Source organism: Ictidomys tridecemlineatus, chromosome 13 (assembly GCF_052094955.1).
Source record: "Ictidomys tridecemlineatus isolate mIctTri1 chromosome 13, mIctTri1.hap1, whole genome shotgun sequence".
NCBI lineage: Eukaryota > Metazoa > Chordata > Mammalia > Rodentia > Sciuridae > Ictidomys > Ictidomys tridecemlineatus.
Window position 1 is genome coordinate 24,711,840 of NC_135489.1, and position 12,622 is coordinate 24,724,461.

General features: G+C 58.1%; 1 protein-coding gene across 8 annotated transcripts in view; it reads right to left on the reverse strand.

Moving 5' to 3' along the window:
- Ctif (cap binding complex dependent translation initiation factor) overlaps window positions 1-12,097 on the reverse strand; it is a 265,733-nt gene extending 253,636 nt beyond the window's left edge. For 3 of the 8 annotated variants that reach the window (XM_078030064.1, XM_013357602.4, XM_013357601.4), the window contains exon 1: window positions 11,888-12,089. The gene's annotated coding sequence lies outside the window, so the exon portion shown is untranslated. Of the gene's footprint in view, window positions 1-3,138; window positions 3,244-10,863; window positions 11,012-11,370; window positions 11,391-11,887 lie in introns of those variants that run through there. The other 5 variants (XM_013357600.4, XM_013357599.4, XM_078030063.1 and 2 more) reach the window with 4 other exon arrangements.
- Window positions 12,098-12,622: the final 525 nt, after the last annotated feature.

The window sequence follows — 12,622 nt, forward strand, 5'->3', positions numbered from 1 at the left end:
CCCTGTCCCCACTGGCTGAAGCCTCCTGAGAACAGGAATGCGTCTTCCTTTCCTTTGTCCCTCGTCCCCAAGCTGAGCCCTGTGTCTCTCACACACACTCCAGACGCTTCCTAAACACCACGAGAGGGCCTTCAGTTGAAAAGTCGTTCCCTCCATTGCCCAGGGAAGCCACCAGCACCTGCACGTCGCTGCAGGGTCCCTGCAAACTGAGCAAAGGTGAGAAGCCAAACCTTAGCTCTGCTTCTTGGGCAAAGATAACTGACCCCAGAGGCCGAGAGGCCAAGGAAACAGCAGCGGTCCCCGCACAGGGGCCAGGTCCTGACCGCCACCGGCCCTCAGGAGTGGGCACCTTCTTGATCCGGCCCAATGAACCAGCCCTCCAGAACTTCACTGCCTCCGCACACCCTGACGCCCAGCTTCCTGGACCACTCAAGGGTCTGGGCAGAGGTGGCCTAGGCTGCTCATCAGGGCCGGGGAGAGCCAGGCTGGGGAAACGTCTGTGCCACAGACTGTTACGGCAGGAGGTAAAAGAAGGGGTAGCTCTCACCCAGAAGCTGCTCCTGGAAAAGGTAAGTCGAGGGCCACATTAACTGAAGCATATGCTCCAATGGAGGAAGGTGACAGTGGCCTGTTTCCTGTACTTCCCAGGCCACACCTCAAGCACAGAGTTCCCTGTGGGGAGGAACGCTGGTAAGAGATGCAGAGAAGGGAGTCCAGGGGTCCAGGGTAGGTTCTGAAGGCCTCAAGAGAAACCCAGAGACAGCAGCACTCAAAGTCAAGACCTGAGGCTCTGAATACTCAGTGGCCCTGGAAGAGGTGGGACACGCGGTCGTGTGGCTCCGAGGCACCTCCATCTAAGAACCTGTCGTCAGGTCAGGCCTGGGCTGTGAGGCAGAGAGCCCCCGGTCCCCCAGAGGCCACCGAGAAGATCTTGAAGGAGGCAAGAGCCTCAGGTCCCTCCCAGCTGCTGGATCTGGGATGAGGTCAAATTTCCAGAATCTTCCATCTCCCAGATTGCGGGGGGGGGGGGGGGGGGGCGGCAGGTCTCTTGGCAGTGCCAGCATGGAACTGCAGAGAGGAGAGCCTGGCGGGGGCCATGGCTCGGTCCTGCTCCTGCCCAGATCTGCCACCTGTCGAGGGCCAACACACGAGGTGAGGCCCATTCTGTCCCTGTGCCCCCCTTGGGCCACTGGACACATGTTGGACACCAGCCACGGAGCCAGCTCTTGAGGGCCAGGGGTCTCCCTGAAGCTGGACACAACTCACTTCTCTCCAGAGGATCAGAGGCTCAGAAAGGCGGGTCCCCTGGCCTGTCAGCAGGTGACCTGGGTGCGTCCCTGGTCTTCTTCCTGCAGGTCTCCATGGGAATTAGTGCATCAGCCTGCAGACCGCCCACCCCCACCATCCCAGGAACACAGGAGCCATGGCCCCAGTGACCCTGACAACAGCCGGCCGGGAGGAGACGCGGGCTCGGTACAGCAGTGGACACTCCGCTCCCCGGTGGGCAGCAGGCAGGAGGGGTCCCAGCCCACCCAACCCCAGGGCCCCTTCCCCAGAGGCCGAGAGCCAGGACAGAGGCTGGGGCTCTTGGAGCTGCAGAGGTCAGCAGGCCCCTGGAAGCCGGGGACTCGGAAAGGCTCACCACGGCTCCGCAGTCCAGATCTCTCCAGGCCCCTTGAGCAACCTGCCTCTAACCAGGTAAATAAAACCATGAGGCCCGTGGGGACGCCCGGAGCAGGGCTGCTGGAGGTGGGGTCTATCCCCTCTGTGCCCAGGGACCGGTTCAGTCTGTATCCCGGGGCCAGCCTGCCCTCCTCCCACCTTGTCCTCCCCTGGTCCAGGGGCAACAGAGACAGGAGGTCACCAAAGACACAGGCCTGTGGCTCCGCCTGGGCCTCCAGTGTGCCGTGCCCGAGGCCACCTCCCTGTGCCTCCTGCTGCCACGGTCAGCCTCCTGTGTCGTACCCAGCGGAAGAAAATGCATGGCCGGCACCTCACTGGCCACCCTGTCCCTACACCTGCCCCCCCCCCCCGAGACCCAGCACAGCCCGGCACAGGTGGGGTGATTTCTGCCCTAATGAACTGTCCAGGGAAGGAGTGAGGCTGCCTGACCAGCAGCCCTGGGCTGCTCCTGCATATGCACATGGTGGGGGTGGTTCAGGGAGGAACGGTGGCACCCCCCCCACACACCTTCCCCAGCCTGCAGGTACCCCAGCCACTGTAGAGCAGCTCCTCTCAGTGCCACAGCCGCCTGCCAAGGGGACTGCTGTCTCCGCTCCTGCTGCCCAGGCCGCCAGCCACACGTCCTCCCGCCCTCTGGATGGTTCTGTCCCGGGTTCTCCACCTGGGCTTCGTGGTGGCCAAGTGGAGACTTGAATGGGACTTGAAGGAAATCCTAGCAGGAGGATTCTAGAAAGGTTTCTCTCCCTGAAAAATTAAGACACCTAAGGAGAAACTCGCCTTCCTGCCTGAGTTTGGAGAGTTACATGAGAATACGATGACTGGAGCAATGGCAGCCCTGCTATGACCACAGGAGACAGACTTGAGGACAAAGCCAAGAGGCTGTGGATGGTAGCCTAGAAGGTTAGGACGAGTCCTGGCGTTTTCAGTGATCCACTGAAGTAAGCCACCCCAGGACCCCCCTTTAGACTCCTGGCTATGAGTTCAAATACCCTGTTTTTAAAGCCACCATTAGTCCGGTGATCTTTTACCTTTAGCCAGTGACATCCCACAAGCCAGGGGTTTGAATCTTTCCTTACTTCCACCCTAACCCCACAACTGGGATCACAGGATACAGAAGATAGAGTCTTGTGGCTGTAAACTGAGCCATGTCTGAACTGAGTGCCTGTCCCCACAGGGGATGCTTCCTCGCTAGCCCCCTGTGTAAAGCAGGAGCAGATGCTGACCTCTTGGGCACCAGCCCCTAGCCACCAGCCCCATGTGCACCCTGCAGCGTAACTGACCCTCTGGAGTATCAGGGTGGCTCACACACACACACTCCCATGACCCTGTGGCCCCGAGCCCATTTCCCAGGGAAGTCTCCGTCTACACCTGCACCCCAACATCCACTGTGCACTGGATTAATACTTTTTAAAGTACAGCCCCTCCTGGTTGCTCACCCCCTCTCCCAGCACTGACCACATGGCACTAACGCGAGGCTCCTCTGTTCCCAGCCGAGATGGGAAGGCGCGACGGGGATCCTGCCCGGCTGGTGCCACTCATCTCACCTTGTTTACGGAGCGAGCCCGGCAGATGCGCTGACCTGAACCAAACGCTGACCGGGTAAGAGGCTTAGGCTCAAAGGATCAAGGCAAAACCAGGAGAATGTGGACAGAGGAGGAAAAGGGGAGACTGAGTGCCTTTCCGGAACCCCTGACCCGCACCACCCGCCCCCATCAGGACAGGGTCCCGCAGGAAGTGGCAGAGCGCGTCCAGATAGCAGGCGGCTGATGCCACCCGGCTGCGCAGGCACCTGGTGAACGTGTGAGCCACTCAGACCCAACCCGCCGGCCGATGCAGAGAGGTGCAGAAGCAGAAAGCCTTCCTGCTTCCTGAGAAAGCTCAGGACACTGCAGACGGCCACTGAGGGACAGGTCCACTGCATGCTCCAAAACCACTTGACAGTGACCAGCGTCTGGGGTCGGGGCAGACCAATGCGAGTTCCATCGCAGATTGCTTTCTTGATCTCACAATATCAACTTATATCTCAGCAAATGCCCCAAGTGTACGGCAAAGGCCTGCGGGTTCCCAGCTGGCGATGACATCAGGATCTTGCCTATCCCAAGGGAAGGCCCTATAAGGAAGCAGCTGGGCCATACAGCAGCTCCCCCACCCCCACCCCGCCCTGAATGAACCACACACATTCTTTCTGAATAACTTTTAGGTTCAACTGTCGCCACCGCAGATAGGCGTTTCCACGTGTCTGCCCCTCTGTCTCCCCTCCAGATGTTACTTCCATTGAGCGAGCCACACAGAGTGCTCTGCACTGAACCAGGCACATAGTAGACACTCCCTGAATGTCAGCTGGTGCACAGGAGTCCCGGGCCACTGACTTATATGCTGAAATGTGTTCTGGATGCTGGAAGAAGGAATCCACGTCTGCTGCCACCGCTCGTCTGGGACCACGTGAAGAGCCCGAGGCCAAAGCTGCTCAGGACATCCTAGAGAGCGCCTGGGCCGCAGCCGTCTGTCTTCCCAAGCTCCCTCTGCTGACTAGTGGGGACAGAAATGGGCCGGTTCTCAATCTTAGCTTGACAAACTGAGGCCCGACTAGCAGCAACAGAAGGATGGCGAGAGGACCAGAAGCCGCGACTCACTGCGGCTGTGGGGCCCCTGGGGACAGGACCCGGGAAGAGGCTGAGGCTCAGGTAAGGGGGAGGGTGCTGCCTTCCAGTGGCCTCCATGACATCTCCCAAGTTGAAACCGTGGGACCTGAAGACACGGGGAAGTCACAGCAGACATGGTCTGGGGGCCAGGGGCCATGGGAATCCGCCCAGGGCACTCATGCCAACGGTCAGACGTCCAGCTGAAGCTTCCTCCAGGCACAGGAACCGGCTCCGTGCCCTTTTGAGGCAAAGGATCTTCATTCCAATTCCTGGTCTTCGTTCCAGTCCTGGAGGGGACTGTCAGAACTCAGCCCCTGGGGGTTCTGAGACCAGTCGTCGCCCCCAACATCCCCCCTGCCCCAGGCTTGGCCGAACTTGCTCTCCACTGGCCTTTGGAGGGTCGGCTTCCCCTTCAGCTGTGAGCCGGGCTCCTCCTCGGAAGGCGCTGGCTGCACTCCTGCGCATTTCCAGGCTCTGCGGTTGGGAAGCTCCTGATCTCTCCAGGTTGGGGTCAGAGACACCCCCTGAGCCCGTTCTGGGAAGCCTTCCCTGGTGGACCCCAGCCCCAGACAACTCACCCGGGGCACATGCGGGGACGCTGAGCACCCAATGTGTGCCGGGCACTGTTTTAGGTCCTGGGAATTCCAACATGAAAACACTGGCCAGGCCTATGGGCAGCCCCGGCCATGTGGGCAGCCAGAGCAGAGTGTCCGCTGCGCTCTCCTGCTTCATTTGCAGTCTTCTCTCGGCCCAGCCTGGGATGGCTTTTTAGTGGCGCTGGATGCCCATGGCTTGTCTCCCGACTACGCCTCTCCTGGAAGACGCTGCCGTCTCCCACCCTGGACTCACGCTACAAAGGCAAGGCAAGGCCCGGCTCCCTGTGGACGTCGAAAACCTAAAATGCTGCTGCCCGGACTCACTCCAGTGCATGCAGCTGAGGCTGGCTCTCACTGTCGCCAGATCCTGCCAGCTGGGCCTCCGGCATGACACAGCATCCCCCCCACCAGGCTCCCCTGAGCGCCCGGCTGTGTGACAAAGGATTCTCTGACAATGGGAGGAAGAGGTCTGCTCTTACTGTCCCAGTAGCCCCCTCCTGTCACACTGTGTGGCAGGCAGCTCCCCTCTCTGGGCACCCTGGCTCCTGCCTACTCTTCTTCCTGGGGCTTCTCCCAAGTGTGTTGCATTGTGTGATGCCCGATCCAAGCCCAAGACAGCGCCCTCTCCACCATCTTCCTTCTCACCCCCCATTGGCAGACCCCCTCCGGCAACCAGAGGTCCCACCTCGGTTGCCATCCGCCCAGTCGGTGAGGCCTGAAACCTGGGCATCTCCGGGGCACCTCCCTCGTCCCCCAAATCTAAGCAATCACGCAGACTTGACTCCACACACATATGTGCCACATGCCTTTGGCCCATCCCTAGGTGTACAGCCAGGGCCTCCGTCCCTGAATCCTGGACACCATCTGGAATCTCATCAGCCCAGCGGCTGCCCGGCTCCTGGTCACGCTCCTCTCTGATCCCTGGCTGCACATCTCTGCTCTGCTCAGGACCCAGGGCCAAGCTCACGCCGCTCCTCTGCTCTGAGGCTGTTGGCCTGGCCGCCCTTGCATTTGACCTCACTGCATGCGGTTCCTTCTCAAAGTCAGGCAGGCTGAGCCTTCTCCCAGAATGTCCTGCCCCTGGCTAGTTCCTTCTCCTCCATTAAGATTCAGCTCCTGAGTGGTCTCCTTCAGGAAGCCCTCTGTGATTGCAGGTGCCCCACATCACACTGCTGTAAGACCCGGGGGCTTTCCTCGACCACTGGGCTCACATTGAATTGAACAGTTAAAAGTGCACCTCTCGCACTAGACAGTGGGCTTTTGGAGGCAGGGGCTGGGCCCTGTTGAAGCCCAGGAACCTAGCACAGAGCAGGCGGGGAACCAGAGGTCAATAACTACTGAAAAGCTCTTGCTCCGGCAGGATGACCAGCCAAAGCTCTTTGGTCTGCTCTGTCCCTCGCCCCATGCAGCTTCCCCTTAATCCCTTTTGGGCCACTGCCCCAGCTCCAAAACCTCTTACCCCACAAAACCAGACTGACTTCCAAATTCACCTCCTCCATGAAATCATCCCCAACTGGCCCCACTCTACATACCATCGCCATGGTAACCGCCTCCCATCCTTCATCCCTCTTGCCCCCTGGGAAAGAAAGCAGTTGGATCTAACTAGGTCCATGGCAGGATGTGTCAAGGTAGAACACAAAGATGCTCTGAAAGGTTCAAAACCATCATGACGGTGTCAGATGGGCAGACTTTGAAGTCTGAGGACCAGGGTTCAGATCCCTGCTTGACTTTCTATTTGTGACTTGGACAAGTCGCTAACCACAGAGACCCGGTTTCCTCGTCTGCAACATGAAGACCATGAGGACAGTCTGCTGTGCTGGTAAAGACAACAGCCCCCGGTCAGGGCAGATGGGGTGAGTTGTGTGAGCACTGGGCAAACTGGAAAGCCAAGTCAAGCGTAGGTAGATTCGTCCTCTGTGCCCACCAAGCCCCCAACCCCTGCCCTCCTCCTCCCATGGTTTGTGTCAGTGGAGAAGCAAATGGCAGCTACGGACACTCCTAGACAAATGCACATGACAGCTTGTCAAACCCTTCCAGGAGATTCTGAAGACACTGCCGCGGGGCTAGAAAGCCACAGAGCAAACAGGAGCACTGGGAAGCCCCAGGCCCTCGGCCTCTCCCAGATCCATGCTCTCATTCATTCCTGAAGCCAAAGATGGAACAGAAGGCAGGAAAGGCCAACCCTGAAGGACAGCAACCTCAAGTCACAGATGAACTCCAGAGCCTGCCCAGAGACCAAGGAGAAAGATGAAGATGGAGGGCTCTTGCTCTTTGGGAAATAAGGACCCAACTTCTTTCCAGTAAGCATCTAACCTAGAGAAAAAATATGGGATGAGATATGAAAACCCAGGCTTTCTTTCCCCATTCCACAAAAGGGCTCACGAATACCTCGGGCCAGGCTTTTCACTTCTCCTAGCTTTCATATTAAGTCATCAGCAAGGCCCTGCCCGGCTCTGGGTGCCTAGGATCCAAGGGAGGGTCTGTTCTTATCCTGTTCTGAAACAGCTCAGAAACACAGCAGAAGAAAAACCAAGCTTGAAAGTAAGCAGCTTGATTCAAGGGCCCAAGAATGAGCAGGAAGCCCAGTGGTGGGGAGAAGAGCCCCTCTCCAAACACTTCAAAAGCAGCTGCCAGGCGATCAGGTAAGTTACACAGAACTGCCATCGAGAGTTTGGAGAATCCTCAAAATATGCAATTTGTGCGTGCCTATAATCTCAGGAGGATGAGACAGGAGGATCACAAATTGGAGGCCAGCCTCAACAGTTAGTGACACCCTGCCTCACCAAAGACTAGGATATGGCTCAGCAGTAAAGTACCCCTAGGTTCAATCCCCAGTACCAAAACAAAACAAGACAAAAACCTGCAATCTGCCTATTTATACCTCATGGTCTATCTGCTCGAAGGATTCTCTCTCCATCCTAAACACCCACCTCCTGCGTCTTCCTTTCTGATGGGAGCAGTAAACAATATAACCTTAAAACAAAGGAGTGGACCCCCAAATTAAAATAAAAGTGAAGAACAATGTCACGGATGACAGAAGTGAATCTGGAATAGATAAAGGGTAGCCCCACACTAAAACATCTATGCAACCTGTGAAAGTACCACACCAGACAGGGCTTGAGGGAGACCTTGCTCAGCCTCTCACTGAATCACAGGATATCAGCGCTGGGGAGGAACCAGGGTGCACATTTCAACAGCTCCTCATTGCTCAGAAGAACCTGTTGGGTGGCTTCACCATAAGTGGCCAGCAGTGGACTACCTTCTGCAGAAGGACATACCGGCGGGCCTACCCTCGAGATTCCAAACAGCCAGGAGTCCAGCGGAACAGGGATATAAGGACCTTTCCTGCCATTGCTGCCTTCTGCATTTGCTCTAAGATAAGGAGGAGCTCGACAGGCCCTTTGCAACCAACATATGTGAAATCAACTGCATCCCAGGTGAGTGCTCTGAAATATTTACGACTTAGTCCTTCCTGGGGGCTCTGTTGTTGCACTGTAACTTAACTATTTCTGCTATACCACCTTTGTGTGCCCCAAACAATGAATCATCTAGCCTAAACAGATATTTAATAAACATTTGCTGGGATTAAACTCTCTCCTTTATCCCCTAGAATGCATTTTTTAAATCTAATACACAGCAGAGACCATGTGATCAGTTTTCTGGTATGCCCCTCTAGATATTCAAAGTTGTAGGTTCCCAATACATATTTGTGAATGAATGATTGATTAGATGATGAGCCCCAAACCCTCCGGGCTATGTCTGAGGACCCTTCACACGTAAGAACTGAGGAATTTCCAAAGGCACATTTGAGTTCTCTGCTGTTCTCTGGGCTTTTCCATCCCTGGGGGTGGGAGGGAGATAAGAAGAATAACCTGAGAAGATTTCTCAGGAAATCTACATTTATTAAATCTGTTGTGGTGAAACCGGTTATTACAGAAGAAAACTTGTATTCAATAAGGAGTCCTTGAACACACCCCTATCAACATGGACATAGGTTTCAGAAACATGTACATCACATGCCTTTGTTATACGCTGGCATCTACTGGATACCTCACAGCTGTGTGCCCTCCTCAACAGCAAATTCTTAGATGAGTGATAACACTTCTGGTCTTTAATGGCTATTTTCATTTGGAACTGTTAGCAAGTCAAAAGTGTTCATTTACCCTTGCTCAGGTTCAGTTCTTTCTGAGACATCAAGGGCCCACTCAAAAAAAATAAAAAAATAATAAAAGTAGTCCTAATTTAAATAAAAAGCTATAGGCTGCCAAGAAAAATCACAAAGGAGGAAAGTTGCCCTTGCCCTACTGAAGCCTTAGGCAAGTCACATCTCTTGCTGAGCCTCAGTGCCCTCATCTACAAATGGGGTGGGTACTCCTCTCCCTCAGCATCTTTTTCATAAGTGCAATTAAGGGTTAAGCCCTGGAAAGTCGTAGAGACATATTGTAATTCTAGCAATCTGTTAATCACGCATGGCGTTGTACCCCAGAACGCACCACAAAATTACTGCCTCTGAGCTGTTCCTAATCCAGGACAGACACTTGACACAACAGATGAGGTGGTCTGTGTGTAAGTGGAATCCTGTTTCAAACACTCAGAGGGAGTTTCCTGGGGTCTTGGAAACCAGTCCTGGCCGCCTTCTAGCATCTGTTGAGGGGGCATTCTGTTCCTGGATAATTGGATTGTCTTGAAATTCAAGCAATTTCCTCGTATGGCCTGGGCCTGCAGGGAGCCGAGATTCCAGAGGTTTTCGGCCCAGTCCCAGCCCTGGGCAGGAGGAACCAGGGCGGCCAGCCTGGTGCCCCTCCCCGCACTCTGGGCGGCTCCTTCCTCTCCAGCTCCGCACAGTGACACTCGTGCTGTGTCACTTTCACCCTGCGGAAGCTCCAGCCGGCGCTGAGTCGGCAGCTTCCTCCGGAGTGGAGCGGACCCCTAGCTGGGGAGATAATCCCGGGCCGCTGAGATGGAGCGCAGCGCTGGAGGGAATGGCGGGCAGCTGCGCGAGGCCGGCCGAGCTGCGGGCTGCAGCGGGCTGGGCCTGGGCTGCAGCGGCCGGGTAGACTTTGGTCCCCAGACTTAAGAATTGTCGGGGGGCGGAAAGGCTCTGAGCGCGCGGATTCTCTCCAAGGTCTTCGAAGACAGCGACGGGCACGCGCACCCACAGGGCGTCTCGGTGCAAGGGTCAACTAGCGTGTCAGGGGGCGGGGGCGGCGACGCGCGCGCCCGCGGCTTCTCCCCGCCCCGCCAGACCAGCCTCCTGCGCCTTGGGGTTGGAAGACAGCTGGAGGGGTCAGGGGACGTAGGGAGCACCGAGGCAGAGGCTGTACTGCGAGCAGGGGACTCCCGCACCTCGGACGAGCACATTCGACCCCAGGGCGTCCCCCGGCCCAGAGTCTCGGATTTCCTCTCCAAGTAACCCGGGAGCGCGCGCGCGCGCGTGGAATCACATCTGACAGCGAGTCCAACTCCAGCCACCAGCGGCTGGCTGGACCCATCCCCCGCAGGATCCCGACCACGCGGGTCCCCACTACGCCGCGGTGTGCCCCGCCCCCCACGCCACGCCTGAACAGTGTGTACACACACAAACAGCTGGGCGGGGGAGGCGACGCCTCGCTCCCGGGGTAGGGACGCACACGGCGCCGCCAGCCATCCTTCCCCTCCGCCCGCCGCGCCCCCTTCCAGGCTCACACACACACCCAGCCCCAGCCCTGAAAACTCCGCGGAGCCAGACAGCCTACCCTGCACGGGCAGGGACTCGGACCCCCGAGTGCATTTAACGTCAACCAGTTCCGATGCGCGGTCCAGAGGTCGCCTCTTCCCGTGCCTCCAGGTACCCCGCACACCACATCGGGGGACCCCAGACCTCCGCAGCAGCCGGAGCCGCCGCCGCCGCCCCGCCCCCCTCCCCCCCGCGCGCCCGCCATTCCCGGCGGCGAGACAGTCACCTGCTTGTTGTCCTGAAGAACGGGAGCCAAGCCCACTCTGCAGCCTCTCGGGCCACTCCACCAAGAGCTGGCTTTTCGGAACCTGTCAACTTAAGCCCGGTACGACCAGGCTTATCTATTCTCCAGGTCCGAGCGCACCTCGGCGACGGAAATAATAATTATAAAAGCCAGCAGAATCCCAGCTGTGGGGAATGGCCAAAGCTGCGACCGCAGTTGATCCACCAATTCGGTTTTCTCCTCTGCTCCCATCCCCCGCGCCCCCCACGGCCCGCGGGCTGGCTGCGGACGGAGGGAGGGATCTGCTGCCTGTCTAGACGACGGCCATCCACAGACATCCTCGAGCACGCGGGGACCGGCGCGCACACTCACACACGGTCGCTGCCACAGACACAAACCGTCAGCACCGCAGGGAGGGGAGGTGTGGGGACACACTCGCGGGGTCCCTCCGGCAGCTCCGAGTGCGGCAGCCGGTGGCCCCGAGCCACGATCCCGAACCTCGCTCCCTACCTCGGCGAAGCACGATCAGAACAGCTGCAAGTTTGCCTGGTACTAAACCAACTGCTCGCTGCAGCAAATGCGGGCTTCAAAACAAAAGGGAGAGGAATCACGCTCGCTCGCTTCCTCCCCCCCGGGTCGGAACCCGGCACATGACAGCAGCTACACTGTGCCGCTCCAACGCGACTCCGCTCCAACCGACCGTCCCCCAAGAACCCCCCTCAGCTCCGGAGCTCCAGGGCCACGGCTCCCTACCGGGCGGGGAAAGGGGGCAGAGAATGGGACCAACCCAGGGACGGGGCGAGATCGTAGGGTGCAGTCCCCTACAGAGAGAGGGAGGAGAGGGACGGTGGATGGGTGCGGACACCCGGCTCGCTGAGGCGCAGGGAGGGGGAAGGGGGCTAATTGTTTGGGGCGGTTTTCCAGGATTTATCTATAAGCTCGCGCACGTCACGCAGCCCTCCTCCCGGGTCCTCGAATCGATCGGCAAGCTGGAACGACTAAAGGAGGACGGACGAGGGATGCTCACCTCGGGTTTCCTCTGGTCGCCGAGCCAAGCCCGCGTCGGGGGTGGGGGAAGGGGACAGGGAAGGGGAAGGGAGGGACCAGGCTCCGGAGAGCCTACTCCTGCCTCGAGTTCGGCGCGTCCCAGCTGCGGAGGGGATAGGGCGCCCCGGCGCACCGATCCAGCCGAAAGGGGAGGGAGGGAGGGAAGGGAAGGAGGGAGGGAGGGGCGGGTAGGGGGGAGGGAGTAGAGGAAGGAAAAAAAATGATCCCGGTTCTGACACAGGGAAAGAGAATGTAGGAGAGTGACGTCCAGGCCCCGCCTCCCCCTCCGGCCACGTGCAAAGACTTGAAAGGGAAGAGAGCGGCGGGAGGCCTGCTGGGTAATGTAGTTCGCCTTTCTTTCCCGGGATGGCGGGCCCTGGAGAGCCGGGTGTCGCCGGGACGCCGGGGATGCCGCCTGAGTCGCCGAGACAGCCCAATCTAGCGCTGCCGAAACAGGTCGCCCAACGATCCCCTGGGCTGGCGCAGCCCTGGGTGGCGACCTCTACCGTGGGGGCGGAAGCGCGGTCCAGTCTGGCAGGGAAACTCTACATTTTAGAGTCAAGAAAGCTCCAAGGATGAGGACTTACGCGCGCAAAGTGCAAAGCCTGTTCTAATGGCAGATAAAAGAGAGCTTTGTGTAAGCATTGTGGGGGGGGGGGCAAGTGGCGTTATTATTGCTGCATTCAGTGCCACCGTCGGTTATTGAGATGCATAT